This window comes from Dendrobates tinctorius, unplaced genomic scaffold (assembly GCF_039654945.1).
Source record: "Dendrobates tinctorius isolate UK_male_01 unplaced genomic scaffold, ASM3965494v1 ptg000096l, whole genome shotgun sequence".
NCBI classification, from domain to species: domain Eukaryota; kingdom Metazoa; phylum Chordata; class Amphibia; order Anura; family Dendrobatidae; genus Dendrobates; species Dendrobates tinctorius.
The window spans coordinates 179029-205915 of NW_027361764.1; the positions used below are offsets into that span (position 1 = coordinate 179029).

Below are 26887 nucleotides of genomic sequence, written 5' to 3' on the forward strand. Positions count from 1 at the left end.
TTTTTGGATTCTGCCACTCCCTGCTGGAGTGTGCAGTGTTCCGTTAGCTCTGTCTTCAGAAAGTACCTGAGTGCTGATTTAGTTTTTGAAGCTTAGTTGCTTCAGGGCCATTTTTATATCAGCTTGTTGGCTTTTGTCTCTGATAGGGTTTTGGCAGATTGCAGACAGCAGCCTTCCTATCCGTTCCTATCTTGGTAGTTTTTGGGCCCCGTCTTTGCTCAGTCTGTCTTTCTGTCTGTGTAAGTGTTTTCATCTTGCTTCACCGTCATTATATGTGGGGTCTGCTCTGGGGCAGTTAGATTTCCCCTTTCCTTCTTTAGGCCTATGTATCTCTCCGGCTGTGATCGAGGGGTCTAGGTCATCGTAGGAACCCCCCACGGCTACTGCTAGTTGTGTTGATAGGTTCAGGGGTCTGCAATCTGATAGTTGCCAACTTCTCTGGTTTTCTGGACTTAGCTAGCATTTCTGTTTTTGCCTCCTACGGTGACTCAATCATAACAGTTCCCACTAAAATGTTTGTGAGTAGGTTTTTGGACACCCTCACTTCCTTCACCCCACTCCCGACTTCCCAATCTATAAAGACCTGGGCCATTGGCAAGGGACAGTGGATGCCCCAGTCCCGGAGACAGTCATTGTTTTCCCTGGGATAATCTCTTCAAGGGTCACCAGTTTGGGTTGGATGAAGGTTCGTTTGGCCCCGGTGTCCTTGAGGCGTACAATGACAGTGTCCCCCACGGTGATGGTCTGCAAATTTTCACAGGCCCTCCCAACCGCCCCACCCACAAAAAGAACTGCTGCATTAGGCCCTGGGGCCTTGGAAGTGGGGTTCTTCTACTTCTCCGGAAAAGTGGCGCTGCAGAAATAACACTTGCGGGGATCCGATGTAGGCCTTGCATTAGCAAAGGGGACAAGGCCTTCAGAGGGATGACTGGCAGGGGCAGGAATGGTGGTCTATGGCTTACCCCCTTTCCAGCTGGAGGTGACCGGCTTCAGCACCTCCGGTTTACGATTGGCCTCGTAGGTGTTGGCAATCTGCGCTGCTTTATCTGCCTCTATTGGCTTCCGGTCCATCATGAACTGTCGCACCTCAGATGGACAAAAATGTAGGAACTGGTCTTTCACCATCAGGTCCTTTAGCTGTTCAAAGGTGGTTACTGACAATGCTTGGGTCCACTGATCAAAGTGGGTTCTGAGTCCATGCACCATATCACTGTAACTGTCTTGTGGTCCACGTTGGAGGTTCCGGAACTTTTTACAGTAGACTTCAGGAGTCAGCTGGTACTTTTTTTATCAGGGCCTGCTTGATGGCCTCATAGTCTCCATCTTGGACTAGAGGGAGAGAAGCAAATGGATCGCCCCCACGGTTCGCCAAGGTAGGCGGGGTACTCGGATCGGAGCTGGGCCCGATGATTTCAATGGGAAGTGTCACGGCAGCTGTGACCCGGTCCGTGGCCCTGGGCGTTCATTGTAAAAGGGGGGTGAAGGGTGATGTTGGAATAAAGTTTATGAGTGAATGATTCGTGACGCCACCTGTGGTGTTCAGCAATGAAGATGATAAGCCGACGCTGCAGACAGACCCTCTGGGACAGATGGTGTGGTGCAGCAATGATGCTGTAGACCTCCACAGGTAGGGCTGTAGTCCCAGGGCAGAGTAGATGAAGAAGATAGGTGTTAAGGGAGAGAGTGTAGTGTCCGGCACCAAGATGCAGCAGTGCTGAGTGTGTTGGCGCAGGAATAAGTGGAGGACACCAGGGCATGTAGTTCCAAAGCTTTACTCACAGTCTGTTGTGCATACAGGTGCCCGCATCCGTGCCGTGTCCTCCAGGTCAGGAGCTCAGTAAACCTCCAGGCAAGATGAAGCACTCCGTTCCAACACTCCGCCAACATATGTGCCTTTTCTGAACGTCTCCCTTTTGCGCCTATAGTGAAATACTCTCAGTACTGTTACACGGGAGTTCCTCCTGTCAGATGTTCCTATGAACTCTACTTGTACGGCAGACAGCTGTAGCCTGCTTTGGGGACTCCTTGCTACCAAGTCCCGGCTCACTATCGTTGCTGTTGTGCCCCCAAGTCTTGTGTGGGAATAAAGTGGTGACAACTTCTATTCCCCCGGTGTCTGTCGCAGGACCATTAGTATCCATACAACCTCGGGGACCGGACCCCGGCCATGCGCTGTGAACTTGGGAAGGGTTCTGCTCTAACCCTAATCCTTAGTCCTCCTCTCCATATGTTCCGTACTAATCCTTCCTTCTTATGGAGAGAGTCAGGTGTTATGAATGGGTCACCGAGGAGAAAAAGGCAGAACAAGCTAAGTCACAGAAAACCAGAGAGGTTGGTAACTATGCAGATTGCAGATCCCTGATCTTACCACACAACTAGCAGTAGCCATGGAGCGTGCCTACGATGTTCCTAGACGCCTCGTCACGGCTGGAGGGCTAAATAAACCTAAAGCAAGAAAAGGGAAAACTAACTGCCCCAGAGCAGACCCCAAAGGAATAGATAGCTCCCACACATGTATTGACGGTGAAACAAGATGAAGGCACAAACACAGGCAGGAAAATAGGCTGAGCAAACGATGGGGCCCAAACTAACTAGAAAGGACAGGAAAGGAGAGACACTGTCTGCAACCTGCAAAAAACCCTACAAAAATCATGTCCAACACTTCTGATAGCAAAATTAATCCTGAAGTCACTAGACTTCTCCCACTATACCAGCACTCTGAAATATTCTGAGACAGAGCAAAAAGAGACCGAACTAGTAAGGGACAAAAAGCCAATTGGCAAAATACTGATAAATAAGAGTGGAAATTCAGCACAGCCCCCAGCAAGGGCTGACTGACCACACCAAGAAAAACTGAATAAACCAACAAAATCAAGTGTGAACATTAGCAGAAAAACTTAGCTTTAGATGACTGGAACAAATCCAATCTTAAATCCAATCTGATGTCTTAAATCCAATCTGAGACTCCTGAGATCTAATCGTCATCCTCATTCTCAGGTGGCAGAGCTCCACCGATCAAATCAGCCTCTCTACCTCTTGTTACCACCAGAGGGAGTCTGGAAGGAGAACTCACAACTGGTGAACCAGAGAATGAATTCACAACAGTCATGCTTTCCATCAATGTCTCTTTCCTGTGCCAGCGTACCCAGGTCACTGAGGTCGGCTGCAGCACTTCCTTCATCCATCCCACTCAGGGGATCTTCACTCTTCCACTGACTCTGTCAGACTGACTGACTGACTAAATCCTAAACTCTTCCCGCTCTTTTGGTGCAGACTTAACTCCACCCACCTCCCAGCACGCTTCGTGTTCCAAGCAGGGAGCCACCAAAGGGTGCTTTGCTACACTACTATGTTGTGTGGGATGCAAGTGTTGGAGCATGGTCAGGAGTCTCCACCTTACCTGAATGGTGGGGTACCACACCTCAGGAGGAGGTGCAGTACCTCTGTGGTGACTGAACCCTCAGGGGCGCCACACAAATGCCTCCAGAGATTTTTCATTGAGCCCTGGAGTTAAATATCGGGCCCATTGGTTCTCAGGCAGCTGGTACTGTCTGCAGGTTTTTTCAAGGCCCCCCAGAAATATGTCCAAGTCTGCGTCCTTGTCCATCACAGGAAAATGCTCGGGACGAAGTTTAAAGAATTGAGCGCTGCTGGACTCTCTGCTGTACTGGGAAGATCTCTTCTCGTGGATTCGAGCTAACTCAATCTGGTACTGTCGCTCTTCCCGCTCACACTCGGCCTGGGTCTGCCACTCGGCTCTCTCCTGGTGTTGATGAATTAGCCTCAACCATCCTTGATAATCCTCTGCAGATAGGAGTCCACGCTGCCCTGGTCACGGATGTGGCTGGCATCTACAGGTGGGACCCCTGGAGAACTGTCCATACTTTGGCTGACCCCTGTTTCTGCTGAGCTCTGGAGACGGGCTTGCTCTGCTTCCAGTCGCACCAGTTCAGCGATCATTTCTTCTGTTTTTGCCAAAGGGGTTGTCAGGGATTTATTGGTCTATCCCATTGCTGACACCAATATGTCAGGAATTCGAGGGGGGGGGTTTGCCCCCCCAGTTGTCAGGAATCTATATATTATATACATGGTTGGATGATATATAAATCCCAACAATTTTTGTTTCCACTTTCAGTTCCGGTTCGGAACTTGCAGCTCTCTGGCACCCCCTTTATCCTCAGGTCAGTCAGAGAACTGCACCCAGGGCAAGTAGTCTCCGGAAAGGCTGCCTGGTTGCGTACTGGCTATCGAGCACTCTGTAGTGAGGGCGGTGTGTGTGCATCACGAGTCCCAGGCATGGACTACACATATAAACCTCCAGTCCATCACTGCTAGGGTTCTCCAATACCATCAGGATGCTTCGCTGCCATCAGTTCCTCGTTTGATACCAGAGGCGATATCGGAGCAGGAACAGATCCAATAGGTAGCGTAATTTAGCGTGGAGGACGTGTCGGTTCGATCATAGAGCCAAAAGAACGAACTAGTAAATTTAAACGTTTACTCCAGAAAAGGATAGGCAGTGTTTACAGAAAAACAAAAGATATTACACAAAAGAGACAAAATACAGTATGTACAAACAGATACAAATAAAAGGGATTAAGATAAGAACTTTCTACATCTCAGTCACTGATATGACATGTTGATGAGGGGAGGGGAGTTCCCAAGGGCAAGGATTCAGTCTACAGCATGGAGGGTAGATAGCTGTCTTCCCCAGGTCTGAACACCTTTCGGTTTGAGCATCTAAGCTTTATACCTTTGCCCAAAACCAAGGGACTCCCCCTTGTGACCTCACTTTGTGGGCTGGGTACGCCATATCTTGGGCTGGGGAGCTCCCAGAGCAACGACAGGGTATTATATGTTCTCTTACTAAAATATCTTTAATTTAAGACCAAACCTGATGTCTCTGTATGGTACGGTAGGGCAGAAACCCTTTCCTCGGTTTCTGGTGGGCGCACCAGCTGCAAAACGTTGCTGTGTGTAGCCTAAATTCTACCGATTCTGGGAATATATTTGTCCTGTCCCTATGATTATTGTGTGTCATTAAAATTGAGTTTGAATAAACAAAGGAGCTTCTAAATCCTCGGAGGGAAGAACTGCCTTTAACTAGTGAGGATCATAAACTGGCCATGTGTTGAAGGGAAGGAGGGAGGGAGAGTGTCTCACAGAGCAGGGAGAGGGAGGGGTGCAGCTATGTGCCTTCACATGGGGCTTCTTGTTTAGGCTATGTGCACACGTATGCAGAAAATTTCTCCATAAAAACAGGACTCCTTCCCAGAAAACGTGCGTGTTTTCCGAGCGTTTTTTGCGCAAAAAAGGCAAGTTTTTTATGCGTTTTTTTTTCCGCGCATCCCCAGACACATGAAAAACAGCCACAAATTAGGAATTTTCTGCAAAATTAATGAGCATGTTGCGTTTACCGCAAAGCTTTTTTTGTAGTAAAAAATGCATCAATATGCACAAAAAGTGCAAAATGCATTAAAATGAATGGGAAGCTTCTTTTAAGTGGTTTTTGAGCAGATTTTTTTGGTAAACGTGTGAACACAGCCATACACTGCACAAACCTAATGGGGGTGGGGCAGCATGTCATTCACAAACCAAGGAGATGCAGCAGGCAGCCCTGGATGGGTGCTTCGGTTATTTAGGCAATAACTCATATTTTCCTGACAGGGGTCAATGCCTTTGGTCGTACATATTCCAGCAAGAAAATACAAACACATGGGCCATCACACAGCGTGTCCACTTCAGACATTACCTTTCTGAATCCTGCTCATATAGGTACTGTTCACATGGTCAGGTTTTAAATACACTGGTTAGGACTGCTCTTAAGGGTATACAATGGCGTCAGGTAGAGCAGTTTAGTATATATTTTTTGCAAAAAACGTATCAACTAAATACCCTGTTTTCTTATCATCTTTTTACTAGCACTTGCTGTTTATTGTTAGATTTTTTTTACAGCAGAGTATTTTTTCACGTTTGTTGTACTGTGTTTCTCTGTGTTTTATATTCCAGCAAGAGTCTCCTTTATCTGCGGGGCATAGCAGGACTCTCCCATTGTAGCCATAATTGCCAAATAAAAGATAGGACAGAAAAACGAAGAGGGGTAGGGTATAACTGCTACACATACAGTATTGTCTCAGATCTAACAAACACTGAGTTCGATCTTCAAAACTTTTTGCGTATGGTCCTTGGAAGAACCGTGTAAGTTTTTAGTTAGAGGAAGATTGCTAAAACCAGAGCATTAGTGATCTATGATCCCATCGCTGCCACCAATTTGTCAGAAAAACTTTTAGCTTCCAGTCATGAACTTGCATCTCTCTGGCACCCCCTTACCCTCAGGTCAGTCAGGGATAAGTAGTCGCTCTTGAGGCTGCTCTGTCACGTGCCGGTTATCGGGACATTCTGCAGGATTAATGTGTGTTATTGAATTTTGACTTTGAGTGTTATGCCTAGAAGACAATGGGATTTTTGGTGGGAAAACACATTCAGCTCTGCTAGCTGACAGGCCATAAAACTGACCATTTGCTTAGAAGGAAGGTGGAGTGGAAATTCACAGAGATGGAGAGAGAGCGGGCTGCATGCAGGACCTTGCCCAGCAGCTACCACTGGTGGGAGGAGCAGTAGGCCAGTTCTGGTTGTATACCCAGGACAATGGAAGATAATTCATATTTTCCTGACACTGGTATTGGGCTGTTCCACCACAAATGTATTGAGCATACACCCATCTATGGATTGTATCATAATAGATGTCATTCTGTATACCAGGTGGGTAGCATTGTAACCAGGAAGCAAGGTCTAATCCTCAGCGAGACGGAGTCCATCTTCCTTTACTATTCCCAGTTTGATGGTATCTTGGGTTTAGGATACCCCAGTCTCTCGGTGTCTGGAACTATGCCAGTGTTTGACAATATGTGGAGTGAAGGTTTATTACCTGATGACATCTTCTGTGTGTATCTCAACAGGTAAGATGTGTTAATAATAAATTGAGTTTTCCCAAGCATTCATTGTGACATCATGATCCCATGCCCTTTTTTCTGGGACCAGTTCCCCCACCCCTGACTTCAGGCATATATGTTTGTTTTCACGCATCATTCTAGGACCATCCCACCTTGCCACTTGTTCTTGCTCTTCACCTCTTGCTCTGTCTACTCACCACTTATTCTAGGAACATACCTTCTTGTTATGTCTCCTCACTCCTCTTTAAAGGACTACGCATCTTCATTCGTCAGTCTAGGACAATGCCCCCTTGCTGATTTAAGGAGTTGGAGGCATTGCCCCATTCCCCCTTGAAGACAGGTATATTTTTTCAAAGTGTTATGACATTTGAATACTTACTGTGATGCTGCAGAGAAGTGAGTGTAAGAGTGAACCCTCTGGACAGTGGAACAGACCTACCCCTTAGCAAGCTGACCTACAGGAGGCTGACCCCTATACAGGGATCATCAGGAGCAAGCCCAGAGGTCACTGAACCACGGCAGCCGATACCAAGAGGGGCGGCTCCTGCAGGGGATGAAGACTTTCGATTGAATCCTCTGGCCAAGTTCTCCTGGATATATTAAGACATGGCCAGAGCCTCTGCAGGAGACAGCGGGTAAATCCTACCCCTAGGTGGTGTGGAGCCGGGGACAATCTCAATCAGGCAGTTGTAGGGGTGATGCGGGGGAAGACTCACAGCCTCCTTCTTATTAAAGACGTCTGCATAGGCCCAATATGGTTGTGATAATCTCGAGGGAATGGCAGTAAGCTGAGGAGTGTAAACTGGATGCACAGATTGCAGACACTGATCCAGGCAAGTAGATCCCCAGCGGAGCACATCTCCAGAACGCCGGTCGAGGGAAGGCTCAAGGAGCCAAAGCCAAGGTTGCGCTAGCAACAGAGCATGCGAGAGGTTCGGGAAGACGTAAAAGGCAATCCGTTCTCAATGCAGAACTCCAATCTGTAATTCAACTTCCTCGGTCACAAAGGTAACAGCCTCTTGCAGGGGTCTCCCATCTACCGAAGCAATCAGACGTGGCCTGTCCAGAGTCCATACTGGAATCCGAAGTCTCCGAACAGCCTCAAGACTGACGAAATTGTCCACCACGCCCGAATCCACGTAGGCCACCTACGAATGGCGTCTCTGCTCTAAGATCAGCAAGACACAGTGTCGTGAGGAGAGGAAACAGAAACACCTAGGGAGGCCACTCCTACCTGTCCTAGGTGGAGGAGTTTCCTGGTCTCTCTGGGCTGGCCCGCAGTAAATGGGTGGCACTTCCGCAGTAGAAACAGAGACCTTGAGCAGTCTCTCCCTCCGGCGCTATTCCGCCATCTTGACCCGATCCACCTGCATCGGTTCAGGTGCGGATGCTGAGGAAGACACCGTGTGGCGCGGACTAGAGGATCTGCACACTGGAAGGGTGGAACGAGTCATTCTTCTCTCTCTGGCCGCCTCGCGGGCCCGTTCCTGGAAATACAAGTCAATGCGAGTAGCCAAAGAGATTAAATCCTCCAGGAAGGTAGGAGTATCTCGCCCTGGGAGCTCATCCTTTATCCGACCTGACAATCCACGCCAAAAAGCGCCAACTAGGGCCTCATTTTTCCACCCTAACTCTGATGCTAAGGTGCGAAAGCGAATGGCATACTGACCCACCGACAGGGAACCCTGACTGAGATTGAACAGGGACTCAGTCGTGGATGACAACCGTGCTGGTTCGTCAAAGACCCTACGGAAGGTGTCTAGGAACACTGCCAACTGGGAGACTATGGGATCATCACGTTCCCACAGGGGATTGACCCAAGCCAAAGCCTCCCCCTCTAGGTGGGATACTACAAAAACTACTTTGGCCCGGTCAGTGGGGTATTGCTGGGGGAGGAGCTCAAAGTGGAGATGGCAATGATTCAAAAACCCCTTCAGAGTTTGGGATCCTCACTGTACCTACAGTTGTGGCCAAATGTATTGACACCCCTGCAATTCTGTCAGATAATACTCAGTTTCTTCCTGAAAATGATTGCAAACACAAATTCTTTGGTATTATTATCTTCATTTAATTTGTCTTCAATGAAAAAACACAAAAGAGAATGAAGCAAAAAGCAAAACATTGATCATTTCACACAAAGCTCCAAAAAAGGGCCAGACAAAAGTATTGGCACCCTCAGCCTAATACTTGGTTGCACAACCTTTAGCCAAAATAACTGCGACCAACCGCTTCCGGTAACCATCAATGAGTTTCTTACAATGCTCTGCTGGAATTTTAGACCATTCTTCTTTGGAAAACTGCTCCAGGCCCCTGATATTTGAAGGGTGTCTTCTCCAAACTGCCATTTTTAGATCTCTCCACAGGTGTTCTATTGGATTCAGGTCTGGACTCATTGCTGGCCACCTTAGAAGTCTCCAGTGCTTTCTCTCAAACCATTTTCTAGTGCTTTTTGAAGTGTGTTTTGGGTCATTGTCCTGCTGGAAGACCCATGACCTCTGAGGGAGACCCAGTTTTCTCACACTGGGCCCTACATTATGCTGCAAAATTTGCTGGTAGTCTTCAGACTTCATAATGCCATACACACGGTCAAGCAGTCCAGTGCCAGAGGCAGCAAAGCAATCCCAAAACATCAGGGAACCTCCTCCATGTTTGACTGTAGGGACCGTGTTCTTTTCTTTGAATGCCTCTTTTTTTCTCCTGTAAACTCTATGTTGATGCCTTTGCCCAAAAAGCTCTACATTTGTCTCATCTGACCAGAGAACATTCTTCCAAAACGTTTTAGGCTTTTTCAGGTAAGTTTTGGCAAACTCCAGCCTGGCTTTTTTATGTCTCGAGGTAAGAAGTGGGGTCTTCCTGGGTCTCCTACCATACAGTCCCTTTTCATTTAGACGCCGACGGATAGTATGGGTTGACACTGTTGTACCCTCGGACTGCAGGGCAGCTTGAACTTGTTTGGATGTTAGTGGAGGTTCTTTATCCAACATCCGCACAATCTTGCATTGAAATCTCTTGTCAATTTTTCTTTTCCGTCCACATCTAGGGAGATTAGCCACAGTACCATGGGCTTTAAACTTCTTGATGACACTGCGCACGGTAGACACAGGAACATTCAGGTCTTTGGAGATGGACTTGTAGCCTTGAGATTGCTCATGCTTCCTCACAATTTGGTTTCTCAAGTCCTCAGACAGTTCTTTGGTCTTCTTTCTTTTCTCCATGCTCAATGTGGTACACACAAGGACACAGGACAGAGGTTGAGTCAACTTTAATCCATGTCAACTGGCTGCAAGTGTGATTTAGTTATTGCCAACACCTGTTAGGTGCCACAGGTAAGTTACAGGTGCTGTTAATTACACAAATTAGAGAAGCATCACATGATTTTTCGAACAGTGCCAATACTTTTGTCCACCCTCTTTTTTATGTTTGGTGTGGAATTATATCCAATTTGGCTTTAGGGCAATTCTTTTTGTGTTTTTTCATTTAAGATAAATTAAATGAAGATAATAATAACAATCATTTCCAGGAAGAAACTGAGTATTATCTGACAGAATTGCAGGGGTGTCAAGACTTTTGGCCACAACTGTAGGTGGCTTACCAAGACAAGGCAGTGGATGGGACTGGGAAGCAGAGCTAAGGTCACGGGAAGCTGCTTTAGCGGGAGCTGTCGCAGTGGTCTGCAGGTTATACAGGTGGTCGTCAACAGAAGTCATATAACTCAGCATTGCGAGCCTGTGTGTCATGCTGCTGAGTGAGCTCCTGCTGGAGACCAGCAAGCTGAGTGGCATTAACGGCGTCGGAGACCTGTAATGAGGTTAGATGGGAGTCCATGGTCTGCATGAAGGTCATGATGCGCTTTTGATTCTCGTGCAAGTGAGCCAGCTCTTTCTGGGCAGAGAATGTGGAACCGGCGGGGTCCATGGCCTGGTCATTCTGTGATGCTGTGTTGAAGCGAACGCAAGAATGGACCCTCTGGACCGTGGAACAGACCTACCCCTGGGAGAGCTGACCTAGTGAAGGCTGACCCCTATACAGGGATCGTCAGGAGCAAGCCCAGAGGTCACTGTACCACGGCAGACGATACCAAGAGGGGCGGCTCAAGCAGAAAATGGAGACCGAGACTGAGTGGAGCCACGGAGGGGCAGAGGCTTTGAGGGAAGGAGCTGGAGACATGGATCTAGGGACACAGGCGGGTAAAGGAGGGACTCCTGGGATGGACGTCAGAACTGGACTACAGGACGGCTGCTGCGCATGGTAACTGTGGAGAAAGGGAATAAAGGAGGCATGAAGAAACACTAGGGAATGAGGGTGCGGTAGCAAATAGGGCAAGGCAGAGTACACAGGGAAACTGAAGGGACACGAGCGCACAGGGCAGCAGTCGCAGGCCCAAGTTACAGTGCGGATATGAGCTGAATAACCAGGCATCTCCCCATAGAGGAGGTGTCCAGAAATAGCCCCTGACCAACCCGGATTGGCTACTGGGTCTCACGGGGCAGAGGCATCCGAAAATATAAAAATGCTTTAATAGGTGCGGGTACCCTTTAAGTGACCCGGCGCATGCACAGACGCGAGAGGCCGCTAGCAGAGGGGAGATGCAATGGGACCATGCAGGAACAGCACGCCGGGACCCGGGGAAGAAGCCAGAGGGACCATTACCTGCAGCGGACCAGGTAAGTGACTGATGGGCAGGAGCGGCAGCGGTGTCAGCGGGCACAGCAGTGGTGATGGCAGGCACAGCTGTATTGGCAGTGTTTGGTTGTGTTCTGCCCAGCACCAGGTGACCTATAGGATTAACAGCTGGGACTTGTCATGCAGCTGCAATGCAGGTTTGTGTGTGCTCCACCTGTTGGCAACAGAGGGGAAGAGGGATTGCACACTCCCAGCGCAGGCCTGCTCTGCAGCAGCCAAGGCTACCACCAGATGGCAGCAACAAGCAGTCATATGAAGTACCAGAGGTCACAGCAAGCAGGTAGTCAGAATGAAACATGCCAATAGGTCAAAACCAGATCAGCGCGTGGTACTGGGGGGGAAAACGGAAGAGTAATCAGACACAATCCACGGGATCAGAAACCGGAGCAAGCTAAACAGTAGCAAAACGGAGGACAGAAACTCAGGTCAGAGAACAAGCCGGGTCATACACACAACATGGGGCATGCATACAGGGAAACACGGTTACTAACAGAGTGACCCAGGTCAGCTGCTCTAGCCGAGGGACTGGAGTTATTACCAACGCCGCACCGACGTCATATGCAGGGGTGGGATTCAAATTCTTAACAACAGGTTCTGTGTTTGTGTGTAGGAAAACCACCCCCATTTTAAGCCACACCTATTTAAAGCCACACCCATTATTAAGCCACGCCCATTATTAAGCCACGCCCATTTACACGCACCATTTCCTCAAACATATACAAGTAGGGGCGCAGTCAAACAGTTGAAAAAAAATAAATTGGAATGAGATCAGAACAGTGCACATTGTGGCCAGCGGCTCTCCTGACCCGAGTGTGACAGCGGCATACATTTCCGTGCAGCTGTCTCACTTGACTGTCCGGCTGGCCAGGCTGTGCACTACATGTCTGCGTCCTAATGGAAGTTAAAAGTAAAAATCACCATACCCTTCCTGCAAACTGGTGTTACTCAAGTCCCATCTATGTCAAACAATGATGATTTTAATTGCAGGGATAAATTGGCATGTTTCCACAACTAGAACACCACAAAAAGAATGGTTCATGAAAATATCACAACCACAAGTATAATCGACAGAGTAATAATTATTAATGTATAGTACTTATAAAATCACATCAGAACTACAAAGTGCCAAATCCCCAATAGGCAGGCACAGGTCCCCAAAAGGCAGCATTGTTCCCTAATAGGGAGGCACAGGTCCCCAATAGGCAAAACGGATCCCCAATAGGCAGCACAGGTCCCCAATAGGCAGGCACAGGTCCCCAACAGGCAGCACAGGTCCCCAATAGGCAGGCACAGGTCCCCAATAGGCAGGCACAGGTCCCCAATAGGCAGGCACAGGTCCCCAAAAGGCAGCATTGTTCCCTAATAGGCAGCACAGGTCCCCAAAAGGCAGCACAGGTCCCCAATAGGCAAAACGGATCCCCAATAGGCAGCACAGGTCCCCAACAGGCAGGCACAGGTCCCCAATAGGCAGCATTGTTCCCTAATAGGCAGCACAGGTCCCCAATAGGCAGCACAGGTCCCCAATAGGCAAAACGGATCCCCAATAGGCAGCACAGGTCCCCAATAGGCAGCACAGGTCCCCAATAGGCAGCATTGTTCCCTAATAGGCAGCAAAGGTCCCCAATAGGCAGCATTGTTCCCTAATAGGCAGCACAGGTCCCCAATAGGCAGCACAGTGCTGCACAGGTCCCAATAGGCAGGCACAGGTCCCCAATAGGCAGTACAGGTCCCCAATAGGCAGCACAGGTCCCCATTAGGCAGCACAGGTCCCCAATACACAGCACAGGTTCCTATAGGCAGCATTGTTCCCTAATAGGCAGCACAGGTCCCCAATAGGCAGCACAGTGCTGCATAGGTCCCCAATAGGCAGCACAGGTCCCCATTTGGCAGCACAGTGCTGCACAGGTCCCCATTAGGCAGGCACAGGTCCCTAGTAGGCAGCACAGCACAGGCCCCCAATAGGCAGGCACACAGGTCCCTAATAGGCAGCACTGCACAGCACAGGTCCCCAATAAGCAGCAGCACTGCACATATACAACTGACCTGGTGTTGGCCTGTGTGTACCGCAGGCTGAAGTTGAACTGAAGACTGAAGTAAATAATCCCGTGGTGAGGCAGGCAGGCGGCGGGCCACGGTCACCACACACAGACTAGTGTCCTCCTGTCCAGGCTCAGGCTCAGGCGCTCAGCTCACTGGGCAGCCGCAGCGGCGGGTAACTCCTGAGTCCAGTCCTGCGAGCTCCAGAGTCTAGTTACCCGCCAATTATAGCCGCACTGCGCCGCAGGAATCAGTGCACGGGCAGCGGGGGCCACCGGGGTGTGCTGTGCTGCTCTGTCCAGTAGTCAGCAGACAGAGAGCAGCATGTCAAGTATCAATGCGCGTGCGGTATCCGGAGCGGAGTGCGGAGTCCTCCCTCTGCTCCTTGCCTGCAGGCAGCGCCGCCAGCAGCATCAGAGGACCGGATCGCGGCTCTGGATCTCCCCGGTTCGGGGAACCGGCTGCTTTTTTAACAACCGGTTCCACCGAACCGGGGAGAACCCGCTGAATCCCACCCCTGGTCATATGGCAACTAAATAGCCGCCCTAACACCAGAGAGAGGCAGATACAATTAACCCCTGTCTGACCAGGATGGGATAAAGACAAAACCCCGTCCTGGATCATGACAGGACTAGCCCAAAGGGAGGAGCTTAAAGTGGGCACAATGGAGAGTTTCCAGGTAGAATAGTAGTTAGGTCCTAGCTTGCTGCTGGAGCAGACCTTTGGTCTGAATAGTCAGCAGAGCCACGTGCATTGGGTGTCCCTAAAGTGAGCAGAGACCGAGGCAATGGAGTTCCAGTGTGGAGACAAGGAAAACTATTAGAATTGAATGATTTGTGAGCAAACAGCAGGAACGCGGGATGCAGTGACAAGCAGGAGGCAAATCAAGGGTTAACGGGTATTTAATACAGGTGTTACTCCACGCAAGGAGGTAGACAGGTGAAAGAGGGAGTTTGGAATTCAACACAGGGGTAAATATTCAACAAAAAGGTAAACTTAGCAGTCTGATGTTTTCAGAGGGTGGAGGCTTGAAGATCCCATGATGGTGTCGCAGTCAACGCGTGATGTCTCTTGCCTGGTCCTGGAGAAACGAGAGGCACTGTCTCCTGACAGCTGCGATGTGTGCTGACTCTCCTGCACATTGCTTTGCAGTCCCGAAACAAGGTGTCGATGGAGAAGTAGCCTGCGGGGCCTCTTTGGATGGACAAAGTTCAACGATGGAGGTCGGGAGTACACTGTCCAACCCCGCATGATCCCCCTGGTTGAGCCTGCAGCCCGTTCCGTATACAGTCAGTGGTGTGGTACATGACATCACTTCGGTCTCAGAGGTGAGCGAGCCCACAACCTTAGGCTGCTCGAGGTCTGTGGGCGTCTGGGATGGTAGTAAGCAAAACGGCCTGGTCTTCTGATATGGTGCTGCAGGGAGTAAACAAACGGTACAAACCTTCCCCTGCTTCGCACGCTGCCTTCTCGTCAAAGACCCCGTCTTCCCGCGCTGAGAGCCTTTTATCCCTTACCCACCCCCTGCAGTCAGGTGTCCAGTCCTGTCCCGGTCAGAAAGTCTCCCTCCCGGCAACAAGGGTGACAGCCCCAGTAGTTCCGGCCCCGAAACAAGAGAAGCAGGAAGGTTGCTGAGAGCACTGCCAGATGTATTACCAGGAAGGTTGCTGAGAGAAGCACTGCCAGATGTATTGCTGGGGACGTTACTGACCCAGTCCATCTCCCTACAGATTCTCCGGAGATGAGGTCTGAGGCAGGAAGCCTAGTTGGACAGTATGGAGTTTTCTGACAGTCAAATGATTGAGCAGCGCTGAGAAGGAAATTCAGATGAAGAGCTAGTGCCCCTTGCGGTAGCTCAAAGGCATCCGCAAGCAGAGAAGTTGAGTAACGGCCATAGTGGCACAAGTAGCTCCCCTAAGGGGACACAGAACCTGGATTGAAAAATAGGACTCTTGCTTACTGGTTAGTGGTTCTGCTGTTGGAGACTATGGAACCTCCTCAAGTGATATGCAGGGTGGTGGTGAAGCTAGAGAGAGAAGCTAATGGACAGAGAGAGAGGAGGAGCTCCAGAAGGAAAGGAATATGTATAAAAATGTCATATGTTCTAAGAGAAACGTCCACAAAGTTTTTGTCATGGAATGCCTAGGTTACTTTAGGCAAAAACCCCAGGACCCCTGTGATGTCCCTCAGACTAGGGGAACCCTGTCTGTCCCTCTACCCAGGGTTTACACTGAAGGTGTGCCTGCCTGAGCCTCCACCCTGTCCCTGTCTCCTGTCCAGCCCTAAGCTGAACCCACCTCCCTCCACCCAGTGAGGGGACCAGACACCAGACCCCACAAATACGTATGGACAGGGGTAAAAGAAAACACCACACAGTAAATACACAAGGGAATACAATAATGTGCAAGGGCAACCAAATATATATATAACAGATTGGAGAAAGAACCACTGAGGGATATACTGCACCAGATATCAGACGCTCCAACACCACCACTGCTGACCGGTATTGCTAGCACTAGGCTAAAGCTATAGTCGGCGACGCCCATAGTCAGGACGAACTATTTAAAGACCTAGGGCGTGGCCCAGCCCTCAGCCAGCATGACAACCTGGTTAACCCTATCCCGACTGGAACAGAATACCCAACAGGGTATTACCGCTGTCTGCCGGACACCCTGGTGTGAACAGTGTCCGACATGACAGTACCCCGCCTTCTACGAGGGACCTCCGGAACCTCACCATGTCGAGGACCTGGCTTGTCCGGATGGCGACGATGGAACATAGTAACCAGTCGATCAGCATGAATGTCAGAGGCCGGCACCCATGTCCTCTCCTCAGGACCATAGCCACGCCAGTGGACCAGGTACTGTAGAGTGCGACGCACAACCCTAGAGTCCACCACTTTGGACACCTCAAATTCCAACGCGCCATCCACCAAGACGGGAGGTGGTGGCCCGGGGGAACCATCCACCAAACCCACGACCTTCTTTAGCAATGCTTTGTGAAATACATTATGAATCTTATACACAGCCGGCAACTCCAAACGAAATGCCACGGGGTTGATCACTGCGGAGATTCTAAATGGGCCAATGAACTTGGGACCCAACTTAAGTGACGGTATCTTGAGCTTAATGTTCCTAGTAGATAACCACACCCAATCACCCACACACAGGTCCGGACCTGGCACACGTCTGCAGTCAGCCACCCGTTTGTACCTGGAACCCACCTTCAACAAGCGCTGCTTGACTCTCCTCCAAACAGACGACAATTGAGCTCCCAACTGGTCCTCCTCAGGGACGCCAACTGAGCACCCCTGACGCAAGGTGCAAAATTGAGGATGTTGACCATACACACAAAAAAAAGGAGATTCCCCAGACGATTCCTGGCAATGGTTGTTTATTGCGAATTCTGCCAGAGGAAGAAACGCTGACTACTCTTCCTGATTGTCGGAAATAAAGCAGCGCAAGTATTGCTCCAGGTTTTGGTTCATCCGCTCAGTCTGTCCATTCGACTGAGGGTGGAAAGCTGATGAATGAGATAATTTGATTCCAAGGCGAGAAAAAAAAGCTCTCCAAAACTTTGCCACAAACTGCGTACCTCGATCAGACACAATGTCAGACGGGACACCATGAAGTCTGACCACCTCGCGAATAAATATCTGAGCAAGAGTCTTAGCATTGGGCAAAGACGGTAAAGCAACGAAATGTGACATTTTGGAGAACCTATCAACAATTACCAAAATGACCGAGTTCCCTGCCGAGGTGGGCAAGTCAGTAATAAAATCCATGGAAATCTCAGTCCATGGCTTACTGGGCACCCCGAGAGGCTGCAAGCTACCAGCGGGACGGGAACGAGGAGTCTTGGCGCGTGCGCACGTGTTACAGGCAGCCACATATGAGGCCACATCCTGCCGGATTTTAGGCCACCAAAAACGACGCGATACCAGTTCCAGAGTGCTCTTAACCCCTGGATGACCTGCCAGTACCGTGTCGTGATGTTCGCCCAACACTCTAGAGCGTAGATGTAGCGGCACAAAAGATTTATTAGCAGGCAACCCCGGCGGTACCACCTCCTGAGCCTCCGCAATCTCTGCCTCAATCTCTGTCGTGATGGCAGATACCACCACACCCTTTTGGAGAATAGGCACCGGCTCTTCACATAACTCTCCACCAGGAAAACACCTGGATAAAGCGTCTGCCTTAACATTCTTCGACCCAGGGCGATAGGTAACAATGAAGTTGAACCGGGTGAAGAATAATGCCCAGCGAGCCTGTCTGGAGGACAGGCGCTTAGCAGATTCTAAATAAAGCAAATTCTTATGGTCGGTTATCACAGTAATCTGATGAACAGCCCCCTCCAAGAAGTGTCGCCACTCCTCAAATGCCAATTTGATGGCCAATAGTTCCCTGTTGCCAATATCAATTACGCTCCGCAGGCGACAGCTTCTTGGAGAAGAAGGCACACGGATGCAACTTGGCCCAAGAAGGGCCCTGAAACAGTACAGCCCCCACTCCAACCTCCGACGCATCCACCTCCACGACAAACGGTAAGGAGACATCGGGCTGCACCAGAATGGGCGCTGAGGCAAAACTATTCTTGAGGAATTCAAACGCCTGTACCGCAGGCTCAGACCAGTCAGAAAAGTCGGTACCCTTCTTAGTCATGTCAGTCAGTGGTTTGGCAATCATAGAGAAGTTCTTAATAAATTTCCTATAGTAATTGGAGAAGCCAAGAAATCGCTGAAGCGCCTTAAGATTATCAGGCCGATCCCAATGTAGTACCGCCTGCACCTTTGCGGTGTCCATCTTAAAACCTGAGGCGGAGATTATATAACCCAAGAACGGTAGCTCCTGTACGAAAAACACACATTTTTCAAGCTTGACATAGAGCCTGTTCTCTCTGAGCAACTGCAGAACCTGTCTAACATGCTCTATATGTGTATCATGGTCGCGAGAGAAAATGAGGATGTCGTCAAGATAAGTTATAACGAACCTCCCCAACAACTGAGAGAAGACATCATTAATGAAGTGTTAAAAGACCGCCGGTGCCATAGTCAACCTAAACGGCATTACCAAACTCTCAAAGTGACCCTCAGGGGTATTGAACGCTGTCTTCCACTCATCCCCCTGACGGACTCTTATAAGATTGTACGCCCCCCTGAGGTCCAGTTTGGAGAACCACCTGGCACCAACCACTTGGTTGAATAAATCGGGTATAAGTGGCATAGGGTAAGGATCACGGACCGTAATCTGGTTGAGTTCTCTGAAATCCAGACACGGGCGTAAACCGCCATCCTTCTTTTTAACAAAGAAGAAGCCAGCAGCCAGAGGAGAAGAGGAAGGTCTAATATGACCCTTGCTCAGGCTATCCGCAATGTATTCCTTGAGAGCTAGCCTCTCGGGACCTGAGATATTAAACATTCTAGCTTTAGGTAACTTGGCCCCTGGTTTCAACCTAATAGCACAGTCATAGGGGCGATGCGGTGGTAGTTCCGAACAACCCTTCTCAGAAAATACATCCGCATAATCCAGCAACGGCTCCGGGATACTGGGGGTCAAAGCGGAAATACATGTAGCCAGGCACCTCTCCTGACACTCCCTGCTCCACTGAATTATGTCCTGGGTCTTCCAATCAATAACAGGATTATGCATTGACAACCATGGAAAGCCCAGAACCATCTGAGCCGGTAAGTTACTAAGCACCTTACAAGTTACCCGCTCTGAGTGTAATACTCCAATGTGGAGTTGTATATCCAACACACACTCTGTGATCTCCCCTTGAGACAACAGGGAAGCATTGATGGTAACCACCCGGATGGGGTTCGGCAATTTCTCCACCGGAAATCCCGCTGTATGCGCGAACCTCTCATCAATGAGATTGGCAGCTGAGCCACTATCAATAAATACTGTAATAGAGAGCATTTGCCCCCCAAGTACCACCCTAGCAGGGAGCATACACTGGGAAACCATGACGGAGGATACACAAAGGCTCAGACTAGACTCCTCCAAACCCTCTGAGCCTATCAGTTTTCCGCCGGCGCGCCCTTCTTAGGTACCAGGGGGCAAGCGTTAATAAAATAGGTTCCACGGATTCACCCGCGGCAACCTCACCGACCACTCCCCCACCTCCCGGAGGCAACGAAACCAGCGCCCCCTGACGGAGACGTCGGTCTATGCGTACTACAAGTGCCATCGCAGCCTCCAGAGAGGCAGGAGTCTCGTACATTAGGAGAGTCTGTTTAACCCTTCCAGAAACCCCATGCAAAAATTGACTTCTAAGCGCAGGGTCATTCCACTGCGTGTCCACCGCCCAGCGCCGGAATTCCGTGCAGTAATCCTCAGCTGGTCGATCACCCTATAGCAGTGAGCGTATCTTAGACTCTGCTAAGTTTAATCTATCTGGATCGTCATAGATCAAACCCAGAGCAGAGAAAAAAAAATCTACAGATTCAAATGCCGGTGAGTCTGAAGGGAGTGAAAAGGCCCAGGCCTGTGGGTCACCACTCAGCAAAGAAATCACCAAGCCCACGCGTTGAGCCTCATTACCTGAGGAATGTGGACGCATACGGAAATACAATTTGCATGATTCACGAAACACCGTGAACTTACCACGATCACCAGCAAATCGTTCAGGAAGGGGAAACTTGGGCTCAGCTGCCCTGGCTGCAGCCTCAGCAGGTACTGCAGGAGCTGACAGGCCTTGTTGCTGGACCGCCCCCCTAAGTTCAGTGACCTGTATGGATAGAGCCTCCAGCTGCTTGGTTAGGGAAAGTATAGGATCCATAGTAAGTAACACCTATATTCCTTTTTTTTTCACTTTATTATTTGGGCCGACTATAATGTCATGGAATGCCTAGGTTACTTTAGGCAAAAACCCCGGGACCCCTGCGATGTCCCTCAGACTAGGGGAACCCTGTCTGTCCCTCTACCCAGGGTTTACACTGAAGGTGTGCCTGCCTGAGCCTCCACCCTGTCCCTGTCTCCTGTCCAGCCCTAAGCTGAACCCACCTCCCTCCACCCAGTGAGGGGACCAGACACCAGACCCCACAAATACGTATGGACAGGGGTAAAAGAAAACACCACACAGTAAATACACAAGGGAATACAATAATGTGCAAGGGCAACCAAATATATATATAACAGATTGGAGAAAGAACCACTGAGGGATATACTGCACCATATATCAGACGCTCCAACACCACCACTGCTGACCGGTATTGCTAGCACTAGGCTAAAGCTATAGTCGGCAACGCCCATAGTCAGGACGAACTATTTAAAGACCTAGGGCGTGGCCCAGCCCTCAGCCAGCATGACAACCTGGTTAACCCTCTCCCGACTGGAACAGAATACCCAACAGGGTATTACCGCTGTCTGCCGGACACCCTGGTGTGAACAGAGTCCGACATGACAGTTTTGCACCCACTATCTATTGGGAAAACCAAAAGCAAAACACAAAACAAATATTACTTTTTCTGCTCAGACCCAGTTTCTCATTTGTTTCATTGTGCATTCTGTGCATATAAGGGTGTGACCGCCCTGTTTCTGAGTTGGAAAATCCATCCTGTCTGGCCTATACTATTACTGGTGGTTCAGTCCCTCTGTCCTTGTTCACATTTACGTCACTTGACAAGTGGAAAGGTTTTAAATACAAGAGTTAGGACTGTCCCACAAGGGTTGCCGTGACGTGGCGGGATGGCTTCTACATTATTTTGATCAAAATTATGTTAACTAAATACCCTTATTATTACTATTATTACTACCTTCATGCAATTTTTGCAATATATTTTTTTTACTTTTTTATTCCAGGATATTTGTTTTGTGTTTTGCTTTTGGTTTTCTCTGTGTAAAGGTCATGTGTTCATATGCAATCACATTTTGCATGCACATTAATTTACTTTTTCTGCTCAGACCCAGTTTCTCATTTGTTTCATTGTGCATTCTGTGCATATAAGGGTGTGACCGCCCTGTTTCTGAGTTGGAAAATCCATCCTGTCTGGCCTATACTATTACTGGTGGTTCAGTCCCTCTGTCCTTGTTCACATTTACGTCACTTGACAAGTGGAAAGGTTTTAAATACAAGAGTTAGGACTGTCCCACAAGGGTTGCCGTGACGTGGCGGGATGGCTTCTACATTATTTTGATCAAAATTATGTTAACTAAATACCCTTATTATTACTATTATTACTACCTTCATGCAATTTTTGCAATATATTTTTTTACTTTTTTATTCCAGGATATTTGTTTTGTGTTTTGCTTTTGGTTTTCTCTGTGTAAAGGTCATGTGTTCATATGCAATCACATTTTGCATGCACATTAATTTACTTTTTCTGCTCAGACCCAGTTTCTCATTTGTTTCATTGTGCATTCTGTGCATATAAGGGTGTGACCGCCCTGTTTCTGAGTTGGAAAATCCATCCTGTCTGGCCTATACTATTACTGGTGGTTCAGTCCCTCTGTCCTTGTTCACATTTACGTCACTTGACAAGTGGAAAGGTTTTAAATACAAGAGTTAGGACTGTCCCACAAGGGTTGCCGTGACGTGGCGGGATGGCTTCTACATTATTTTGATCAAAATTATGTTAACTAAATACCCTTATTATTACTATTATTACTACCTTCATGCAATTTTTGCAATATATTTTTTTACTTTTTTATTCCAGGATATTTGTTTTGTGTTTTGCTTTTGGTTTTCTCTGTGTAAAGGTCATGTGTTCATATGCAATCACATTTTGCATGCACATTAATTTACTTTTTCTGCTCAGACCCAGTTTCTCATTTGTTTCATTGTGCATTCTGTGCATATAAGGGTGTGACCGCCCTGTTTCTGAGTTGGAAAATCCATCCTGTCTGGCCTATACTATTACTGGTGGTTCAGTCCCTCTGTCCTTGTTCACATTTACGTCACTTGACAAGTGGAAAGGTTTTAAATACAAGAGTTAGGACTGTCCCACAAGGGTTGCCGTGACGTGGCGGGATGGCTTCTACATTATTTTGATCAAAATTATGTTAACTAAATACCCTTATTATTACTATTATTACTACCTTCATGCAATTTTTGCAATATATTTTTTTACTTTTTTATTCCAGGATATTTGTTTTGTGTTTTGCTTTTGGTTTTCTCTGTGTAAAGGTCATGTGTTCATATGCAATCACATTTTGCATGCACATTAATTTACTTTTTCTGCTCAGACCCAGTTTCTCATTTGTTTCATTGTGCATTCTGTGCATATAAGGGTGTGACCGCCCTGTTTCTGAGTTGGAAAATCCATCCTGTCTGGCCTATACTATTACTGGTGGTTCAGTCCCTCTGTCCTTGTTCACATTTACGTCACTTGACAAGTGGAAAGGTTTTAAATACAAGAGTTAGGACTGTCCCACAAGGGTTGCCGTGACGTGGCGGGATGGCTTCTACATTATTTTGATCAAAATTATGTTAACTAAATACCCTTATTATTACTATTATTACTACCTTCATGCAATTTTTGCAATATATTTTTTTACTTTTTTATTCCAGGATATTTGTTTTGTGTTTTGCTTTTGGTTTTCTCTGTGTAAAGGTCATGTGTTCATATGCAATCACATTTTGCATGCACATTAATTTACTTTTTCTGCTCAGACCCAGTTTCTCATTTGTTTCATTGTGCATTCTGTGCATATAAGGGTGTGACCGCCCTGTTTCTGAGTTGGAAAATCCATCCTGTCTGGCCTATACTATTACTGGTGGTTCAGTCCCTCTGTCCTTGTTCACATTTACGTCACTTGACAAGTGGAAAGGTTTTAAATACAAGAGTTAGGACTGTCCCACAAGGGTTGCCGTGACGTGGCGGGATGGCTTCTACATTATTTTGATCAAAATTATGTTAACTAAATACCCTTATTATTACTATTATTACTACCTCCATGCAATTTTTGCAATATATTTTTTTACTTTTTTATTCCAGGATATTTGTTTTGTGTTTTGCTTTTGGTTTTCTCTGTGTAAAGGTCATGTGTTCATATGCAATCACATTTTGCATGCACATTAATTTACTTTTTCTGCTCAGACCCAGTTTCTCATTTGTTTCATTGTGCATTCTGTGCATATAAGGGTGTGACCGCCCTGTTTCTGAGTTGGAAAATCCATCCTGTCTGGCCTATACTATTACTGGTGGTTCAGTCCCTCTGTCCTTGTTCACATTTACGTCACTTGACAAGTGGAAAGGTTTTAAATACAAGAGTTAGGACTGTCCCACAAGGGTTGCCGTGACGTGGCGGGATGGCTTCTACATTATTTTGATCAAAATTATGTTAACTAAATACCCTTATTATTACTATTATTACTACCTTCATGCAATTTTTGCAATATATTTTTTTACTTTTTTATTCCAGGATATTTGTTTTGTGTTTTGCTTTTGGTTTTCTCTGTGTAAAGGTCATGTGTTCATATGCAATCACATTTTGCATGCACATTAATTTACTTTTTCTGCTCAGACCCAGTTACCCACTATCTATTGTACATATTTCTCACTACATTATTGTTCAGTAAAAGACAGTGTATTTTGAGTGGTGGCCTCCTTCATTAAACTCTGCAACATCTGTTCCTAGCCAGCTGAAGTCACCGGCATCATGCGGTCTGCAATATGCCGGGGCGTGGAAGATCAGAAACAGCCTGACCTACACTAGTTAGATGACAAATGCACTAGTGGGATCCAGCCGGCCTCCATTACATAGGCTGGGGCAGCACAGGTGCAAACTACTGATAATGTCTCCTGACCCCTCATTCTAGGACCATACATTCTCATCACTGATTCTGTCTCTTCACTCCTCATTCTAGGACCATGCCCCTTACCTCTCATTCTGTTTCTTCATGGACCATGCCCCCTCATTTCTCTTTGTTTTTTCACCCTTCATCTTAGGACCATACATCCTCACCTCTCATTCTGTCTCTTCACGCCTCATTCTAGGACCATGCAGATTCTCCGGAGATGAGGTCTGAGGCAGGAAGCCTAGTTGGACAGTATGGAGTTTTCTGACAGTCAAATGATTGAGCAGCACTGAGAAGGAAATTCAGATGAAGAGCTAGTGCCCCTTGCGGTAGCTCAAAGGCATCCGCAAGCAGAGAAGTTAAGTAACGGCCATAGTGGCACAATCTAGCTCCCCTAAGGGGACACAGAACCTGGATTGAAAAATAGGACTCTTGCTTACTGGTTAGTGGTTCTGCTGTTGGAGACTATGGAACCTCCTCAAGTGATATGCAGGGTGGTGGTGAAGCTAGAGAGAGAAGCTACCTTACCCCTTACCTCTCATTCAGTTTCTTCATGGACCATGCCCCCTCACTTCTCTTTGTTTCTTCGCCCTTCATCTTAGGACCATACATCCTCACCTCTCATTCTGTCTCTTCAAGCCTCATTCTAGGACCATGCCCCTTACCTCTCATTCTGTTTCTTCATGGACCATGCCCCCTCACTTCTCTTTCTATTTCTTCGCCCTTCATCTTAGGACCATACATCCTCACCTCTCATTATGTCTCTTCACTCCTCATTCTAGGACCATGCGCTTTTACCTCTCTTTCGGTTTCTTGACAGACCATGCCTCTTCATCTAATTTTCTGTCTCTTAACCCCTTGTTCTAGGATCCTACCTCCTCATCTCTCATTCTTCTCTTCACTCCTCATTCTAGGACCATGGCCTTTCATCTCTCATTTTGTCTCTTCATGGACCAAGTCCTTTCCTTCTGTGTATTCCTCTCCCATTCTAGGGCCCTAGCTCCTCACCTCTCATTCTGACTCTTTATAGACCATGTCCGTTCATCTCTCATTCTATCTTTTAATTCATCTTCTAGAACCGTGACCCTTCACCTCTCATTTTTCCTAAGACCATGCTTTGTCTTGTTTTGTCACCCCACCCTTCATTCTAGGACTATACCCTCTCACCCCTGGTTCCATCTAGGACCATATCTCCTCACGATTAGGATCATTCTGTGCACATGCTCTGTATAAATCTCTTGGTTATTTTTCTACCAGTGGTAATGGCAGCATGGTGGTCTTTGGAGGCATCGATGACTCTCTTTACACGGGACATCTCCAATGGGTCCCCGTAACACATAAGCGCTTCTGGCAGATCTCCATAAACAGGTATAATGTTCATATGCAAATATTGTGGATATCAAGGTCACTTTTTGTTAATCAAAGTATTGCCCAGAAATTTGTATTTGTGTAAAATCCCAGTACCAGAGGACATGTGATAATATAGCTAATGAATTGATGACTGAGGAGAATGATAATATTTTATTGAGGACCACATGTGACATGTAACATCCCATGTACCAATGATCTCTCTTCATTTTGCAGCATCACACTTGGTGACAAGGTGTTCGCATGTGAAGGTGGATGTCAGGCAATCGTAGACACTGGGACATCTGTTATTGCCGGACACCCCGAGGCAATAAGAGGAATACAAGAAGCCATTGGGGCAAAGGCGGATATCTATGGATTGGTGATTATACCTTAATGTTACAAATACCAACTGATTCACCTACAATCATCATGATTAAATATGGGGTCAGCAAGACAAACGATGGCAGCAAACAAAATGCACAATATAAAGCTGTGGGGCACAAAAACACAAAAAAAATGACATGCATGAACGGATGTCGATTGTGCATATGAAGGGAACAATGACCTGGCTAGACTAATAAACAGATAAAAACATAAACAGATAAAAGTAGACAGGCTAGAGAACAAATAGCACCAAAGGGTCTTAAACCTTCAGAATTAATAGCGGATTATCTGGTCCAAAGAATTGTGCGTTTTAAAATGTTGTTCTGCTGCTGCCGCCCAACGGGTTCTCCATCCACTTGCAATAGAACCTAGGAGGAATTTGTGGACTTGTTCACGCTGATGATTATTGAATACACCAATTTCATAAAATTAGACATACGGTTTTATTCGACATGTTTCAAAGTATAACAGCTGTATGTTTTTTTTTCCAGAGGAAGAACTGTATTATAATTTGAAACGTGTTGAATAAAACCATATATCTAATTTTCTGAAATTAGCAAAATCATAAATGGCACTCCAGAGGGGATAGATGTGGCCTGAGAAGCGTTACCCCCACGCTCCCTGACTGTGTCTTCCAGAGCAGACGCCTCTCACCACCACAGCACTCCAGAGGGGATAAATGTGGCATGAGAAGGGTTACCCCCACGCTCCCTGACTGTGGCTTCCAGCGCAGACGCCTC

The 26887-nt window shown here is 47.6% G+C and overlaps 1 pseudogene; it reads left to right on the top strand.

Annotated features, from left to right (window-relative positions):
- LOC141098874 (pepsin A-like) overlaps nt 1-26887 on the top strand; it is a 374150-nt pseudogene that overhangs the window by 157462 nt on the left and 189801 nt on the right.